Source organism: Ammospiza caudacuta, chromosome 5 (genome assembly GCF_027887145.1).
Source record: "Ammospiza caudacuta isolate bAmmCau1 chromosome 5, bAmmCau1.pri, whole genome shotgun sequence".
Lineage (NCBI taxonomy): Eukaryota > Metazoa > Chordata > Aves > Passeriformes > Passerellidae > Ammospiza > Ammospiza caudacuta.
This window is the reverse complement of record NC_080597.1, coordinates 46,872,877-46,891,706: the sequence shown is the minus strand read 5'-3', so window position 1 is coordinate 46,891,706 and position 18,830 is coordinate 46,872,877. Positions and strand designations below refer to the sequence as shown.

The following is an 18,830-nucleotide window of genomic DNA, read 5'->3' as shown; positions in this document are numbered from 1 at the left end:
ACATCATTTGTTTCCATAGCCAATCCTGAGTACTACCTACACAGAGTAATGGGGAGGGTTGCAGACAGCTATGCGTTCTCTGCATAGATCTTTTCAAATTGCATTTCTTTTCTTCCTTTTTGAGCTATTTAATTGCCTAGTTTTCAAGTGCCATATCTTTGTTTCAGGGTCTGCATCTATCCCGTAAAGCAATAATATCCTTCATAAATGGAATGGGAAAAATATATGATATTTCTATGATAATTTCTATTTGAAAAGTTGCACAAGGAACTTCAAGGACTTTGTTTCCAACTATCTGTTCTAATTCTTTTCTGGATACGTAAGGTTCTCATATAGCTTGTTCATTCTATATTAGAACAACTAATATCAGAGATTTAAGTCCTCCTTCTCTTGGCCTCATCTTCATCTGTTCAGGCATGCTGGCTGGCTGCCACTGCTCTGCAGCTGTCTAGGCTCTGTCTCTGTAGCTGAGGCAGTAGCCACACTCTGTAACCTTAGTTTGACCATAACTTGGACTGTGTCTTTTGTTATTGCTTCCTGATTTTATTTTATGGTTAGATTCTAACCTACTCCATAGTATATTAGCTGGAGATCTTCAGACTAACCCAATGCTCTAAAAAACCCTGTGGTGTTGATGTTATGAGAAGCAAAAATCTCTAGGACAGGGGATGAATGACTCCACAGTAGAAAGAATCACCACAAAGGAAACAAAATCTATGTTTAAAGCAAATAATTTTATTCACATGGAACTGTAAGGTAAGTAAGACATTTGGACACAAAATTCAGAATAATTTTGTGCATCAATAAACGCAGTGTCAGATTATTTCAGGTTACCAACTCAAATAATCCTGTTAATATCTTAAATGTATTAAATAAGCCTGAGAGATCCAAGATGTACATTGATACACATTTTTAGAACACAAGCACATGAAGATACCCAAGATTGCTTTGCCTGGCCAATAGCTTCAGGTACTGTTGTATGAAGTGCACGAGTCACAGCAAACGGCAAGAGAAGATCCAACAATTTTACAGAATCCTGATTTGTCTTTGGGAGAAACCCAGGAAAGTTCTTTTCACTATTTTTGCCAGGAATGTAGTGATATAAAAATATATTTTTAAATGTATTTTTCCAGTTTCTGGGGATTTCATCCTGTAGAGAACTGCAAGACAGAAACTGACAGTACATTTCACATGATGCCATAACTTTTGTCTGTGTTCAGATAGAGTTTAGAGAATAACTCAGTTCCCTCTGAAACATCTGCAAAGCAGTTCATCAGCAGACAAGGCACTAAGAAGGGCCCACAGATTGCATTGACTCTTATCCAGAACAAGAGTTTATACATATAGTGTACACCTGAGCCCTTCTATATTGATGCCTAAGATGTCTCAATCTGCACCTAAGTCTCACCCTAGACCACAATAAATTGTTGCACAATTCAAGCTATTTGATAAGAAGTAGATATTTGAATACCAATCCACTATCAGACTTGTGCATCCAAAGACATTACTGACAATGAGACAATGACTGACGAAAAAATGTACATCGTAAAAAAGAAACTATTATTACTGATTTTGTGGAATAAACAAAACAAAACAGTGTGATCCTGGGGCACCAGCGGAAGTTACACCAGGTCTTATTGTTAAAGAAAAAGAAAGTCACCAAAAGGTAAGAGGACATATGTGAATACCTGCAAACACATTGTCATTGCCATTTGTTGGGAAAACAGTGTTTGTTAGCAATCTGAGACCTTCCCCGAATGGAAAGTTGACATAAATATTGTGGTTTTTCTTCTTCAAAAGTCTCCTGGTGTTGATTGTGTGTTAGGAGAAGAATTTGTTTGGTAAGTGTCCCCTAAAACGTAGACACACATTTTTGACCTGATCAGTAAAGAAAGTAAATACATTATATACTGATGATTTTTACAGTTTTGAAGCATACCAAGCACTAGTATTCCAACCATACTTCTATTTCTAAAGTTTTACCCACTCTGTAAAAATGTGATTATCCCAGAAGTGAGTTGCAAAGTAAACCAAGATTATAATAATAAGACATAACGCCATGAAGTGAAAGCTCTTCATGCATGATTTTGACCATATATTCTAGTGCTTTCATCAGAATGGACAACAAGTGAAGTACTGAAGATTAGTTCAATGTACTCATGGTATTCAAGAAATTCATTATGTTCTGTGAACCTCCTCAGGAGTTGGACTGTCATGTTACCTTGAGTGCAGACTATGATCCCATCAGAGTATGCTCACTGATGCTTAACATTTCTGCAAATCTATCTATGCTCAAGGGCTTTATTCAGAGTATTATAGCTGCAGGAGGGTTCACACATAGTTCCTTAGGCAGCCAGCTCTCAAACAAGCAGGGGTTTAAGTGCCTTCATGATGAAATTCAGAACCCTTTAGGGGGAACTGTTTTCCTTTTTCCCGATGGTAGAGCAAAGAGCTTTGGAAACACTCAGGCATGATGTTTGTCTGAAGAGTTAATCTAAGTCATGTGCCTATATAAAACAGACACCTTCATCCCCCGAGATTTAGAGTGCTGACTTGATATTTGAGCACAACCAGATAATGAAGGATCTCTCCCTTCATGCACAATTAGTGAACTTGACCACAAATAGTTCCTCTGTTCAGACCTCCTACAGTACAGCCTAAATTTCAGTTATAAAGTGTGAGCCTGAGCTGAACTATTTATTCTGCACTTTTCTTGTTGAATCTGGATCACAGCACAGAAAAAGACTGAAATACTCAAAGGTTTCATAGGAGAGAGAAAAAAGTAAAATAGATCTGTTTCTTCCTAATTATAAAGATGCTTCCCTCTGAGTGATGCTTTCTTACTTCTGACTCTGCATATTATTCTAAGTATTATTTGCAGTGTTTACAACAGCATGTTGCCAACATCTTTTTAGATTATAATTATTGCTATATTGCATTCTTATATAATAAACACTTAGGCAGATTTTGGAATTTTATCTAAAAAGCAATTTTTTGGCATTTCATCTTCTTTTAAAAGGAAATAAAAATAAATAAGTGAGAATGAAAATTCTTCTGCTACCTAAGAAGTTTTGTAATCTAATGAAGTTAGGCATGTGTTACAACACAATGATAACTTACAATTGTACACTTGTATCTAAACTTAGAAACTGATATGAAAAAGGTTTGGTCTAGACTGACCAAAGTCTATCACTAGGATTATAATGGAAAGATGAATCAGGCCTCAAAACAGCAAATGGTAATTTAAAATTTTTCATGCCTTTGTAAGCTTTAAAGCTTTGCCATTTTTTTTGTTTTAGCAGTCATAAAATGAGATAGGAAAAGAAAACATCCTCAACAGACAATACATAGAAGCAGAATTTACATATATGCACAACTAATTCATGTCCAGTACCATAGTAAAACAGATATTAGAACAATACCTAAAAAATAAAAGCAGCAGTTTTTAAGATTTACAGAGACTGTTCAAATGAATTACATTATTTCTGCAGCCAGCAACATGGACACATGCAAATTTTTGTTAAAGGATTTTGAGAATTTAATATGTTACTTTCTTAGCCACTGTAGTGTAACAACTGATACTGTAACTACCACTGTAATTGTAGCAAATATTACAGTAAAAAGGTTTGATGACACAAAACACAAAAGCATGTGTTTTGCTCTATGCTCTTTCAGTGTAAACGCACAGAATTTTTTTGACAGAATTTTTAGAGACAGATTTTTAAAAACATCTTTCAAAGTAAATTGAGCAGCAAAAGTCTTCCCCTTTTTCTTTTTTGTTTGGTTCTTTTTTTGGTTTTGTTGGTTGTTTGGGGTTTTTGTTTTGTTTTGTTCACCTCCACAAGAATTAATATTACACTGGCAGCAGTTATTTCCTGTGATCCACCTGAGTGATTTAACAGAATAGACAGATGTCAGTGGATTAACTCAAGCACTTCTCTGATGGCAAGACGCCACTTTCTTTTTTGAAAAGGCCAAAAACTTATTTTCTGTGCCCACTCTCACAAAAATATCTCATGTTCTTTCCCTACAATCAATATAGTTCTATAAGAGATCAGAACCTGGCAAGAGGAGTTACCAAATGGTATCAATTTCCTGGCATGTTCATGCAAGATGTCACACTTTCTGTAGACAGAAATTTGAGAATCATAAGAGTGACTTGAACAGAAAGACTCTTTAGGACTCTTTTAAAATGCAACTATTAAGATCAATACATTCTTTCACTCATAGACATCGGCCCTTCTGCTCCATTCTTTGTGCTCATGGTAAATAAAACAAAGATAGTTCCATTATCTCAATATAAATATAAATTTCACAAAAAAAGAAGTAACTTGCCCCACAGACAACCGCGGTCAGCGTGGCAGGAATACTACCACTTGCACAGCAGTATAAACAAGGTAGCACAGAGAGTAAAAAGTGCATGCAACTAGTTTTCTATTTAGGCAACTGTAATTTAACAAAGGGCCATGTTGCTCTGGGGATTTTGGTCACCTGTCTGACAGCACTACAATCCTTTTTCACTCTATTGCAATAATGATTTGTATAACTGAGTATGCCAAACTGCCTTTCCAACAACAACCTCAATACTACTTCAGAACTGACAGGCATGAGCTGCTGCTGCATTTTCAGTGTTATTAGGCAAAGCACTGATCTGGGAGTTGAGTTCATCTGTGACCTACCTGAGTTGTTACCTCACTTCTAGAAGAGAGGCTTATTATCTCTCCCAGGTTTCCAGATGGCTTTTCAATTATCTATTTATCTTGTGCAGTTCTAGTGACTAACTGCTTCAGCTGATAACTGCCAGCTGCCTCAAATTCTCTGTGATGCCTGATAGAGATCTTTCACAGTCGAGTCTGTTCCTGTAGTTACAATGTGCTGTGTTCTGTGTCACCATGAGCTGCAAAAGAAAACAATTTGGTTGGGCCATGGTTGATGGTTACAGAGAAAACTAACCTCAATGGAAAGACATGCTATGGCTACATACTATCATAGAATTCTATGTTCTAGTTATATTTATATGATTTTTATCACAAAACTTGAAGTACATGTATCTCTTTCACTAACAGGACTAGGATTAAGTGTTTTGCTAGTGACATAAATGTTATGCTGTGTGTATGAATGAAGGTGGAGTGAGACACAGGCTGACAATTACTAGCAGTTCATATAAAGCTTACAGAAGGCGGCCTAGATGATTTGCCAATATAATACTTGTGTTGTTATCCTGTGCATCACTTGGAGATGACAAGAATACACACCACACCAGCCTGCTTATGGACATGAGAGATGTTTGAGATGTGTATTTATGGAACCAAAATCAGTGCAGAAAAAATAGAATATAATCAGAATGCAATCTGACGTAGGCCAGAACAACACATGATCGTAAACATGCACCCTTTAGATTCAGACTCTGGGACAAGAAGACATAACTTGTAATGTAGCAGAGAAGTTCTAAGCTTAGAAGAGACCTGTAAAAATTCCGGATTCAGCTAAAACTGTTTGACAAGTGGCATGTGGGGAAAAGGGACTATTCCAAAGGGGACTTACCCAAACAGTTAGTGGAGAAACTTACAAAAAGTACCATCAAGTATTTAACATTTGTAGCATTTTCTTTTTCTCTAGTGAAAAAATAGTATTTAAAGGTCTTTTATGTTAATATCACTAAAAAACCTCAATCTGTTACAACAAAAACAGGATAGTGTTTAACATGCAACCTCAAAAAAAATCTATCTATCAACTGGACACAAAATTAACAACCAGAGAGGTGACTCTTGTCATACATTTATTAGTTGATTTAACTTCTTCTTAACAGTTGATTTAATTTCTTCTTAACAATTAGTTCACTGAAAAGTACAGAATGCCACACTCCCATACACAGACACACGCACATGCACACAGAGATCTGAACCGTTAGTAGCTTCTTAAAATTCACTCAGAAATTATTAATTGCTATCACTCATTAAACATTTTTATTCTGAATAATAGACTTCCTACAGCAAAGGTGCACCAAGACTGGAAAGAGGCAGAATGCCAACAGAGTTTTTCAATCTACAACTGAGAACCAAACCACTTCAGTGCCTTCACTCTACACACACTCACAGAGGAGTCTATTCACTTAAAAACATGATATCACTGCAATCACAGTCCAAGTAAAAAATTAATTAATGCATCAACTTCTAGTCTGAAGGTTCATGGTAATTTTTGTGCCTTTAAGCAGGCTGGAGGCACATAGCATGCTGTATCTGAACTCGTGCCAACTGTAGGCCAGAACCCCACACTGTTACACCTGCAGCTAGCTTATGTTCTGACTCTGCCTTGCACTGGAAAACACCAAATGCAATGAAGCACACAGCAACACTGAGTCAATTAAAATCACCTTTCCTACAGAGAGTGGTCTGAAAAGAGGTATTGAAAGAAGCTGCATGAGGCACATAGGTATATACAGAAGATGTTTATGGCTGTGATGGTTAACATATGATAATACAATCTGCTATATCCATATAGATGTTAATATATGCAGTATAATATAAATAAAAACTTATTTACAAGCACAGAATACATCAACTTACACTTTTGTAGCACTTTGTTACATACAGCATGCAGCATGTACTATGTACTACAGCAAATACTGTCTATGTGATACACCTTACGACATATAAGTGCAATACTATAAATTTTACACTGTGTAAAATTATTTTGTATAATATTTAGCATAAATTTACAAATTAAAAATAAATATTTATATCTATATACATATATATTTATTTTAGTTGGGCATATCAGTGGAGGAAATAGAAGTATGCAATAAAAACCAGGTATCATTTCTATCTTCCTGTATTTATTTTTCAGCTCTCTTTGAAAATTACTTTCCTAAAATTATATAAAACAGCATGTAAGCTTTACCGTTTCACTGTAAAGGGCATTTTAGACATGCTTTGCATTTTACAGGAACTGTCTGAGGTCCTATATGGCCTACAATTTTCTTCAGGGCATAAAAAGTGTCTGAATATGGAAGACAGCTTTATACTGCTGTAAAACCAAGAATACCACTTTGATTTCATCACTGGAAGCTTTTTTAACAAAAGATTTTACATCCAATTTCATCCTAATTTCAACATTTTTTACCCTGTAGCTGTGGACCTGCCTGGAAGAGTTTGACCATGGCCATCGGTACCCAAGCTTTCTTTGCCTGCATGCCCGAGTCCTGGCTTAGTGTCTCTTCTCCCTCCGACAGGCTTAGAGGGCCCCTCGTGGGTCCTTGGCCTTCCAAAGGCTGTAGTGCAGCCTGCTGCCAGGACAGACAGAGCGACTGTGAGCAGGCTGGGCACTCACAGGCTCCCTTGACACACTTGCACAAGAGATGGCTGGCGTTGCTACCTAAATAACGCAACTGTGACTTCTGCTTGCTGCCCTGGCAGTCACCGTGTTTGCTCCTAAAAATGCCCCTGGACTCAGATACATAAATCAAGTACTACTTAGCTTATGCAATGTCACAAATTGACTCCACGCTGCTCAGTTTGTTTCAGGAAGAACAGTGTTTGCCCTCTCTACAGTGAACTACTTACTGTTCCTTATGAGTACAGTGCCAGAAGCTGCCCAGAGACTGTAGAGAGCTGGCTGCTTTACAGACATGTGACAAAGTATTCCCTCCTGAATCTGAAAAACTTGGCCTGGAAATGGACGATACATAAATAATAACAATAACATCCTAAAGAATGAAGGAATGCTTAAATGTTACATTACTGAGATTTCCAGGTCTGTGTCTTCTGATTTAATGGTTACAGTTTAAAACATAGAAAAGTTCCGAACACTTCTCACACAAAAGCAAATCAATTATTAAGACAAGGCGACAAAGAAACCTGATTTTTATTAATTTGTGATTCAGACAGCAGTTGTCTGTGGATGGATTCTTTCATGTAATTACCATTCATGATGCTGGTTTTTTGAAGGGTGATATGCTCTTTTCCAGATTATTTTTCAAAACTTTTTGTTAGTTGTGATTGATTCTAGCTAAAAGATTCAAATGTTATTAATGGAAAATAAACAGACAAAAATAAACTGCACAAGTTCAAGTCTTTCCTTCCTTTACTAGCAGTTCAGGAAACTACATTACTCCCAACTACAGCCCATGAACTGCCTGTCCATGCACAGGCAGTCTCAGTTCCTAACATGCCTGTAATGATCCTGATCATAAAGCTCTAACTCAGTGCACAAAGTGCTTGAAGTCAAGTGGGGGAGGTTTTTTCAAAAAGATATTAACTTTTTTTTTGTACATTTCACAACACAATGTCAACAACTATAATTATTCTTCTCACAGTACTTAAGCACTGCACTTAATGTGTAACCTTTAGACGAGAATAGGCATTATGGTAAAGGTTTTAATTAGGCAATTATATAATTATGTTTATTTCCTTACAGGTTTTTAGCCTTAAGGACAGGATTTCTGGATAATTTAGCGGTCACTTTCATAAATATGCTTATCACACGTAGAAAACACTTCTCATAACTTTTTTTTTTCTTAAGGAGACAAAAAGACGGCAAATGCTGAGGTGACCAAGATTTTCATCAGCAACTCGATGCTGACGAGCCCAATTTCAGTTCCCGTTTCAGAAGGCGAAGGTCCTGCGTTGAGCACAAAACGAATTCGGTTAATTTACTTTTTATTTTCCCCCTAGCACGAGGAAACTCATACAGCGTGTTTTAGACTTTCGGTGGACCAGAGAGCGCAAACCGCCTATAATGCGAAATACTTGGCAGCCTCAGTGCCGAAGAGGAGGCGATCGGGGTGGGACGGGGGGGGACGGACACGTTTCTCGCTGCCAGAAACGAGGTGCCCTCCCGTCCCCCGGCCGCGGCTCCGTGCGAGGGGCTCCGGGTGCGGCGGGGCGGGCAGGAGGGCGGGGAGCGCTCACGGCTGCCCCAGGGACACAGGGCCCGGCGCTGCCCGCCCGCCCCGGCCCGGTCCATCCCGCGCTGTCCCACCTCCCGCGCTGGCGCCGGCTCCATCCCCTTCTCCCCGGGCCGGGCGCCGCGCCCCCGCCAGCCCCGCGGAGCCGGGTTGGGCAGCCCGGGAGGCGTCTCCGCCGCAGCCCCCGCCCCCCCGCGCCGGTGCCGAGCGCCTCGGCCGCTCCCCGGCAGCACCCCCGGGACAGCAGCACCCGGGCCTCCCTCCCTGCCCGGCCCGGGCTCTCCCGCCGCTACTCCGCCGCAGAGGACACCTCATGGAAAATAAATAAATTAATTCCCCCACTCACCCCCGCGGCCGGGAGACGAGCCGGCGGCGGCCGCGGGATTAGATCCAGTCCGAGCTAGAGACCAGGTAATGTAACCTACCCGCCAGGAGGGAGGAGGAGGAGGACGAGCAGCGAGGCCGCTGAGGTTGTCCCCACCGGGGAGGGCTCCGGGGGACGGAGAAGCGGCTGCCGCAGCCGGGGCGCGCCGGCGTGGCCCCCGCGGGCTGCGTGCGAGCGGCTGCCCCCGCGCTGAGCGCGCCTCACTGTCAGTCACACACACACACCAGCCGCCGCCCACTCAGGGAGGGATGGATGGATGGATGGATGGATGGATGGATGGATGGATGGATGGATGGATGGATGGAAGGACGGACGGAAGGACCCCGCGTGGGACACAGCTGTACCCCCAGTACCAAAGCAGGCACCGCAGGGAGACGCCGCACGCCCCGCCGTGCCCCGCTGCCACGCGGGCGGGCGGGCGGCTCTGACAGCGGGGCAGGGAGGGAGGCGGGCGGCGGGGCCGGGCTGAGGCCGCGGCTCTGGGGGGAGCGAGGCGCGATCCCGGCCCCGCGCCGCTGCGCGCATCCCCGCGGGGCGCCGAGCCCGCCAGCGCCCACCCGAGCGGAGCCGCCGAGCGCGGCCCCCGCCCCGGCCACCCCCGGGAAATGTGGGCGGAGAGCGGCGGAGCACGGACCGTGCCGCCGCGCTTGCCGTCATCTGACACGGGCCTGCGAGGAGCGCTGAGCGAGGTGACCTTGGAGAAGGTGGGTCTGGATGGAGCCTCTATTGCTCCGTGCCAGCTGCTGCTCCGTGCTCTGGGCTGCTCCGAGTTCCGCGGCTCTTGCGTTGTTATCTCGAAACGCTGTTGGCTTTAGTTAATGGTTGTGTACAGAGGTCCTGGTATGAATAGTACCAGAGCCACGAAAATAGTCCTCCATAATTCTCTTTACTTGACCTCTGCTAGCACACAGTCCTTGAAGGGAATGATCTGAAGAGTCTCCCTGGCAGGGAGCAATTGTTCAGCGTTCATCGTTGTCGAAGTGACCCCTAAAGGGCAGTAAGTCATAGGAGAGTCTGAGAACTTGCCCTGTTCATGTTTCAGACACCAGTGTCCCCTTCTACTTCTGTGAAAGCCCATTACCTTTCAGTCCTGCAGGGTCACAGAACTGACACAAATTCTCCATTGCTTTTCCAGTGAGGTCAATAGGAAAACAAAACAAAGCAGAAAAACGTTTGCGATACCTGGATTTTCCAGTGCCAGCCTGAGCTTTCGGTAAAGGGGTCTTACTGAAATTGCTGTTGAAAGGTGTTTTGGTAAAAAGAGAGAAGCTAAAGAAAGCTGGTACCTCCTGAAGATGTCCATTCTAATTTTGTTGGTCTCCATAATAATTGCTCATGTTTCCATAGTGGTTCCCATCTGTGGTTCTCAAGTTACTGATCAAATAGTAATGAAAAGGTGTTTGTGGCTTGCAGTGTAGGAATGGGGCCATGAACTTAATCACACACCAACTGAGCCAACAACTCGAGGGCTTTAGCTCTGTCTAGATGAGTCATGATAGAAAAGTTAGTCATTGAGACAGAGGGATGTACACTTATATTTAAAAGAAGGAGGAAACTGACAAATAATTCAATAAAAGTGAGATGTACTTTTATGTGCAAATCATAAATATTGGAATAACGCAAAAGTTATTCCCTTCATATTTTTAAATTGGCTCTCTCCTCTCCCCTTGCATTATTGTCTACTAACTTTGAATAGTGTACTTGAGCCTGGAGTGCTGAACTCCTTCTACATGATGGAAACCATTCAGAGAAGAGATTATACTTGAGATGTTTGTTATTATTTGTGCAATTAATTACAGAACTGTAACTTCACGTGTCTGCAAGGGCCCGGCTAGCTTAGTTTGCAGCATAGTGGTTACAATGTAAGTGGCTTCAAAGCAAAACAGCTGATCATTTTGATTGGGCAGAGGGGTGGCTGGAGGTTATGTTTTTTATTTTATTGCAGCTTTAAATAATTTTGGTAGCAAAGAAAACCTGATTTTATTCACATTATGGATAAAAGTATTATGGAGATGTAGAATAGCCTAAATACATACTGTGGTCTTCATGGAACGTCTTTATGCATGGTGGAAAACCAAATTCATGTGTTTTCCAGATAGGAAAACTCTTTGGATTGTGTCATGATACACTGATCTGAACAGGTATTTTGCATGTAAAGGGGGAGACTTTGAAATATTACAAAAGGAAATATCAAAAAGAAACCAGAGTGTAGTTAAATATTGTGACTCTGCAGCTGCAGTAAGGAGTGAAGGAATTATTTTTCAACAATTTTCATTGTAAATAAATGCAGTGTTATAGTATCTTTTAAAAGCTTCCTTCTGGCTCTTTAACCTAATTTCATCTGTCATTTCTCTGTAGTGTATAATGTATTTAAGCTCACTCAGCTCTTCTATGGCAGAATTCTTATTCTAGAATCCAAGTTTTATCAGGGCAGGAGATCTTTGGGCAGCCTAAATTTATGGACAGGCAAGTTAAAGGAGAGAAAAAAAATTCTTGAATCACGAGCCATTGTTTTTTTAAATGTTTTTCTTTCATTACTCTTCTTTCTTGGATGTGGTTCACTACATCATACTTCTATTTCTTGATTTTTTTTTCCCCCGTGGCACTTAGTGCTTTTCTTTTTTCTTAATTTAAAAAAAAAGTCCTCGCTTGTATCCTTTGTTTCTTAAGTAAATTATCTTGTCCTCTTTTTGCAGTGAGGAGGTGGCTTTATTTCCAGTAAATATGGTTATTATTGGACCCATTTTATTTCAAGAAAAGAGGCTATGACTTACCTGATTTTATTTCCCATTGCAGAATCACATGATACTTTTGAAGAGTTGCATTTTGCTTGAGGACAAGTTTGCTTTAGCAATAATAGTGCCTGAATATAATTTTCAATTAAATTGTATCCCTTAACACCATTTGTCAGAATTTAAACTGTCAATTTTCCTGTGTGGGAATCAAGAAGAAGGTTCTTGGGCCATGTTAATAATCTGTGTTGTAAAATGAATTTTATGTTTCAAGGTTGGTGTAATTGCAAAAAATGTAATTATCTTTTGAGTGTTCTTAAAATTTTTAGGTCATAGCTCTAAATCATTGATAAGAAGGTTAGCAGTTTCTATGTCTGTTTGTGTAATATATATATATGGCATAATGTTTGCACAGCACCAAGGAGGAGATTAGATAGGAAAATATGATGTCATTGACCAACTGTTTTATGTGTCAAATGAACACGAGGAACTGGCAGAGTCCCACATACACATCTCAGTCCAGACCTGCATTCCTTGACTTGCATGTATTTGTGATCTGTTGGGCCAACTTCTCTAATTTTATTGTGCATCTTGAAACATTTGGAAAAGAGTTTGCAGTATTCAAACAAAAGGAATTTGTCTACAGGAGTAAGAGGATAATATTCCATGGCTTAAAGATGTTGGACAAACTGACTGTGCCGCTGTAGTTGGCTTTATAGTCTATCCAATATATTTTTATTTTTCTTGGTCTTATGATCAAGCAATCAAAATCTTCTTAAACTCTTATTGAAGAGCAAAGGGTTATCTAACTAGGTCACAGTGGCTGATGAACTAGAAAGAGTCACAGTCTTTATTGCTTGATTTTTATCTTTGCAATCTTAAGATTTTTAATTCACAGTAGTTTTTGGGGGGTGGGGGGGTGGTGATGGTGAGGAGGCAGATTCGTTATCATTAGATCCTTTTGTTGATCTTAGTTTTGGTTTATGTGTTGTCTTTAAATAGTTCCTTTATTTATACGTTTTCAAGGTCAAGCTTCCAGTTCCATGCTAATACTTTTTATTTTTGGGACACAGTGTTCTTCTGTCTTATGACTTATATGAGGAGCTTGATATAAATGAAGAGGTTTCCATGAAGAGCTGATAAAAACGAATAAGCGTTTCCAAAAGGATATGAACATGACTAGGCCACTTTAGAACGTTCCCAAAAGTGAAGGAGGAAATTAATGGAAAAGAATTGAGCCTTATCACAATATACTCTCTCCCTTTGTAGTTGTAAGACTTAAGATCTTAAGAAATGAAATTAATTTTAATTCATAAAGGCAGGGAGCACTAGAGAACAAACTTAAGACGGGTTTTTGTTTTTTTTTTTTTTTGTTTTTTTTTTTTTAATTAGTGCTGATGCATTTTCTTTCAACTTAGTTTCATGATTATTGAATGTTAGCTATTGATTTATTTCAGTCCCACCCAACAAGAAAGCAGTGCTTTGAATAATAGTGTAAATCATATAAAATTTGCTATGAATTTTATACTGTAGGAAACTTGTACTTTTAGGTCACCTGTCAACAAACCACAGGACAATATTGGACATCCAAATATTGTAGAAGTTGGAATATTTGAGAATATGTGGATTTGACATTATTTTCTTATGATTACTATGAAAGATAAAGACAGTATCAAACTCTGCAAAAAACAGTCAAAGCATAAAACTGTGCAGACTGGAGTTGCCCAAACATGCAAGGTTTAAAAAGTGTTTATTGTCTTTCGGCATGAATTTTTGTATCCCCCCCAAAAATCACTTTCCAATTGTTTTGACTGCAAGCTTGGTAGTTATTTCGCTTTTATCTTCCTTTGAGGTTTTCCAGTGGAAGACTCGTGTAGGTGATAATCAAGGTTCAGAAAGCATGTTGCACAGAAGATGACTCAGAATGAAGTATTTCATAGCTTTTTCTATTTATATATTTTTAAAGTCCTGGTCCTTCAGAGTAGCTCATCTTCCTATAGCTGCAAGCAGACTCGTGCAGCAGCTTCAGGCGTCACCATTGTGGGGTGCCCTTCCATCGTGTGGCCTTGGGATTAGCAAACCATTGGCAACATTCCCAAGTTTGGCACCCAGGGACAGCACATACCACAAAGAGTTGTAACGATGTTCAAGATGTGCTTGGCATCAAAGAACTCCAGCATTTCTGTCACTGCAGTGGTGGTAATGACAGTGCGATGAGGTACATTGGCTCTTCCATATGGTCTACAGTTTTAATCAAAATTATTAAAATCAGCCACAAAACAGCAGCACATCATCCCAAAAGATAGAAATTATTTTTTTCCTCCATAGAAATAGGTTAATTAAGGTTTTAACATTCCTGCTTGCCATTCATCACTTCAACACTCTTGGAGTCTATGGTACAAGTGAAAAAGAGACAAAAAAGATGAAATCTCAATTCATTCCTGTGTGAATTTTAACTTCATAGTATCACCTGTGGAGATTTACTTCTCAGTTTGTGTGTTCTGAAATCAAGAAATACAGAGAACTAGTATTTCTTTTAAAGTACTAAAAACATGTGAAGAAAGAAACCAAAAGAAATCCCCACTTTTTGTGCTGACAAAAATGGCCAAAGTATATATACAAAATGCATATTTGATGTTTTTTAACATAGCTAGTTCCTACTGCAACATATTTGATTAGTATTTCAGACAGAGAAATGAGCATATGCTTACTTCCAGCATGCTTTTGTAATTACTTGTATTAAAGTGGTTTTTTAAACATTAGAAATTAGGTTGTATGTGGCATTCTTTTCAAATATTTGGAGTAGCAATATAAATACTTGGTGGTGAAGATGAAAATTTTTGAAGTGATACAAGACTGCATTCAAACTACCAGCTTTAAAAATCTGGCCTCTGAGAGACATAGCTGACTTTCTTTGCTGATTTTATTGAGAGATAGAAATTGGATAAAAATATGGAATAGTTCAACAGTTACCTGTGCTATTGAATTAAAATACCATAGGAGTTGTCATTACTAGATTGAGCTCCTATGGTTTGTATGGTTTGCATTTTTGATATGGCCCTCAGGGCAGGTTCGCAAAAGAAGCCAAGAAAAGAACAACTTAATGATGCAAATCAGCTCCCCTTGGTAATGTAAGTGTCTGATTTCTTAACAATTGGAATTTTATGTGCTAAATTCCTTGATAATTCAGCCTTTGCTGAGTATACTTTCCACTGAACAGATCCTTTCTAGAATTAAATTGCTTTTGCATGCTCTGCTGGGGATGGCTTTGGGTCTGAATCTGGATTGTGGACCCTGCGTTCCCAGCAGTGCCTCCTGCTGATGGTAGAAATGAAAGGTTTTGAGATATATACTGCAAAATAGAACTGAAGACTTGTTTCAAAGACAGAAGGAAGTGTGCCTAGGACAAAGATTCGAGGAGGCTGAGCAAGGGGGTTGCATCTGAGAGCAGGTGGAGAGAGCTGAATAGACCGTGGAAGGAAATCACTCCTGGAAGCTGAAGGCGGCAATGGGCCTATCTTCTTATTACCAGCCCCTTTTTAGAATGTACATCTTTAAAATAATTTGTACATGGTACTAAATTAAAGGATTCCTTTCTGCCCTGAGGAATTTGTAAGAGCTCTGTTCACACACAGGGATCCTAACTCCTTATCTTCCATTAGGCAGCCTCTTTCCCTTCTCACCAACACTATAAAAGGTGAATCAGGGGACTCAATAGCACATGATTAGAAACCACAACAACATATTTTAGCAAGGAATGAAAAAAGCTTTTCTATTTTTTGACCTCTAGGTTATATATATAGAGAATATACGTAGAAAAGAATATGCCATAATAGCCTGTATTTACAGAGCGTGAAGTATGTTTCATATTTGTGAAGAATAGGAAAAAAGAGAGCCTGTTTTCTTTTTCTTGTGTAGATACAATTATGTTGGCTAGAGGCATAAGGCAGGGGTTTTTTTCTCATGTTTTTCTCATGTAGTTATTCAAAAAGAGATGTTTTTTTATAGTCATGCTGAAAATAGGGGTGCATTATTTAAATTTAGTTCATTTCCTCATTCATACAAAATAATACTAGAACATTATGAGTGCCTTGCATGGCTCATGATCTGTTTCAGTTTTAGCTTCATGAAAATAATTAAAGTGATTTTTAAGCTAATGAATATAAAGGCCAAGATCACATAAGGTAGAGAAATCCAGGAAAGGGCATTTTTAAGTGACGCCTAAAAGCACCATGGTGATTGCTCTCAGTCAATTAATATGTCAGTGTTGCTTGATTGGCATTTCCTCTTTTTCTGTGACTCCAGGTCCTTGCTTGAGCTCCCTTCCTGTGGTGCAGTTCTACTGGGTTATAAGGAATTGCTCATGGTTTACACCCTGTAATGGCTGAAGAGACTCTTTGACTGCTTCTTAAGACTCCATTATGTACTCTTTTTGATTTCTTGCTTTGACTTGCCTGATTAGGTTAAATGGAAATTATAGTGATTACCAAAATGATGACTCTGTTTCCAAATAAGTTCTTTAATGTGTCCATCTTCTCTGCCACTCCTGTTTTTATTTTGGTCAGAACTTTGTCCTTCTCCCCATTTATTAGAATGAAAACCAAGATAGAGTAGCAAGTGAGTATTCTACTCTTCTCATCCTACCAAGATGCTGGGTTTTCCACACTAAAATTGCCAGTGGCAGTTGTCACTTGTAGGACACCTTTCACAGGATACAGGTGATGATCCTCCATAGTTACCAGTACTGATGTTTTACCATGCTACTTTTATATGTAGACTTACATATGTTTCCATTCTTTATCCTTATGGCTTTTAATTCTGCCTTTCCGGTGACATTATTAGGGTACAGAAAAAATGTAGCCTTGGAAGAATGACACATGAGAAGGTGAAAACAGAGTGGATGGGAGAACACGTTAAGCTGAGGAAATAGTGTTTTGAGGAGTTTCACAGAGGCAGATATCTTCAACCTAGCAGAAGTGGAATGACATGTCATGTTTTCAGTCAGAGGAGGTTTTAGTTGTATTCTGATTTTTTTTTTTTTTTTTGCAAAAGGAATAGACAGTGTATTGCCCTTTGCTTTTATGATTTCTTTATTCTAATTGTTGGCCATAGGAAGCTTTTTGTTGTTGATGAATAGTATAATAATAGGATACAGAAGCCTGTCCTTTCCACAATTAAAATGGATTCTTCTTTTGAGTGTAATAGCATAGACAGATGTTAATGAAATGTTGTTGCTTAATTGGGTAATGAGCATGCAGTTCTGGATACACTTCAGCATTGCTGAAATATTGTATATGTAAAATGGTGACTTAAATTGTATTGTTCTCAATGAAAATGTATTTTAGCTATGAGGCCATGATTTTATTTTCTTGCATGTATTTCCTGAAAAATTATGAAAGCTCTAGTAGTTGTCATATCCAAGCTTACTTTGGAATTATTATACTTAAACTGATAGTTTAATTGCACTTAATTATATGTTTTATTAGGTATCCAGGATATGTTTTTAACTTTAATAAGGTAGTTGCAAATTTCTTCCTTATTTTTTGTTCTTGTCCTCCATTTACCAGTTTTATCCCAGATGTCTAAATACAACAGTTTTTTAATGCAGGACTATACTCTTGTGATACCTAAATTAGCCACCTAAATTAGGCTCTCTAATTTTTGTGTTAGTGGATCCTGGGTAAGTAGGTTGTTATCTCTTAATAACTGAAGCTTAAAGCCTACTTTTAAATCAATTCCCTCTACTAATGAACAGGTACTGGGTGAAAACAGAAGTTATAACCGTATCTTGAACACCCTGTCCTATAAGTACTTTGAACAGCATTTATAGCTGTTTTATTTGCAGAGAATCTTGCATTCTGGTTTAATCTGAAGGAAGCATTTACTTCTCAATATGGCAGCTGAATATACATGAGTGAGCAGATAATTGTCCAGTAGTAAAAATTATATGTATATATACAAATACACAAGGTGATGTGAAAACAGGAAGAACTATGCAACATCTTGCATACCAGGAGGTGAAGTGGGGAAATGAAGAAAGTCCTGGAAGGCTGCAATTATATTGCTTTGATGTTTTGGGAAGTCCTAGTGTTGCAGTATGGTATTCACAGCCTGTAGTAAGCAGCCATAAATACCATATACACATGTGTATGTATTTTCCACCTGATCCTTTTGACCTCTTTGGAGCCTCTGTGACCATGTGCATAGAAGGAGTAGTGGGTACCTGATGGGTGATGTTGGCAGTACAGGAGTGTGAGGAGATGTAGAATTTGGACCAGCTATGAAAACAACAGGATCAAATGCTTGGAGGAGACATTTCAGTGCCAGTACTTTAACTTGGCATGTGAGCTGTCAGAACTGAATGGATGAGTCTTTAGTTGGCATTTAATAGCAAATTTAGTTCCTCATTTTAGAATAGAGGACTTCTGTAATCAAGGAATTTTTTTAGTCATCCAACCAAAGCAGACCATGTTCTGTTTGCCTGTGCCAAGAGGCTAAGGCTGCTTGCTTCTTAGCTGTTTGCGCTGTTCCAAAGGGGAGTTTGAACTGTTCGGTCAATCCCTGCTGCGTTCATTAACTTGGTGTGTTTGTTTCTGTTACCCCATTGAGAAGGGAATGGTTTGTGTTTGTGTTCCTAAAAGTTTGGACCTGATTTATTTAACCAAACCCCACTGAGCACAGAGCCTTTTATATTTGGTTGAACTCATGGTCCCAGGCACATTTTATTCTGCTTCTGTGATTTTGACAGAGGGAATCCCTCTTTGTTTCTTCGTTTGGTAGAGCTGCTTATCTGGGCCCTGCTGAGGGT

General features: G+C 39.3%; 1 protein-coding gene and 1 long non-coding RNA gene across 2 annotated transcripts in view; one reads left to right on the top strand and one right to left on the bottom strand.

Annotated features, from left to right (window-relative positions):
- Positions 1-761: 761 nt before the first annotated feature.
- Positions 762-9,468, bottom strand: LOC131558358 (uncharacterized). The gene is made up of 5 exons (XR_009274800.1): positions 9,252-9,468; positions 8,414-8,619; positions 7,563-7,667; positions 4,680-4,897; positions 762-1,160 (listed from the first exon to the last, which is right to left on the bottom strand). It is a non-coding gene; the product is annotated as an uncharacterized LOC131558358 (long non-coding RNA).
- The window catches only part of SLC16A7 (solute carrier family 16 member 7), an 80,314-nt gene continuing 70,595 nt past the window's right edge, over positions 9,112-18,830 (top strand). Inside the window, exon 1 of the mRNA XM_058806011.1 lies at positions 9,112-9,316. The gene's annotated coding sequence lies outside the window, so the exon portion shown is untranslated. The remainder of the gene's footprint in view (positions 9,317-18,830) is intronic.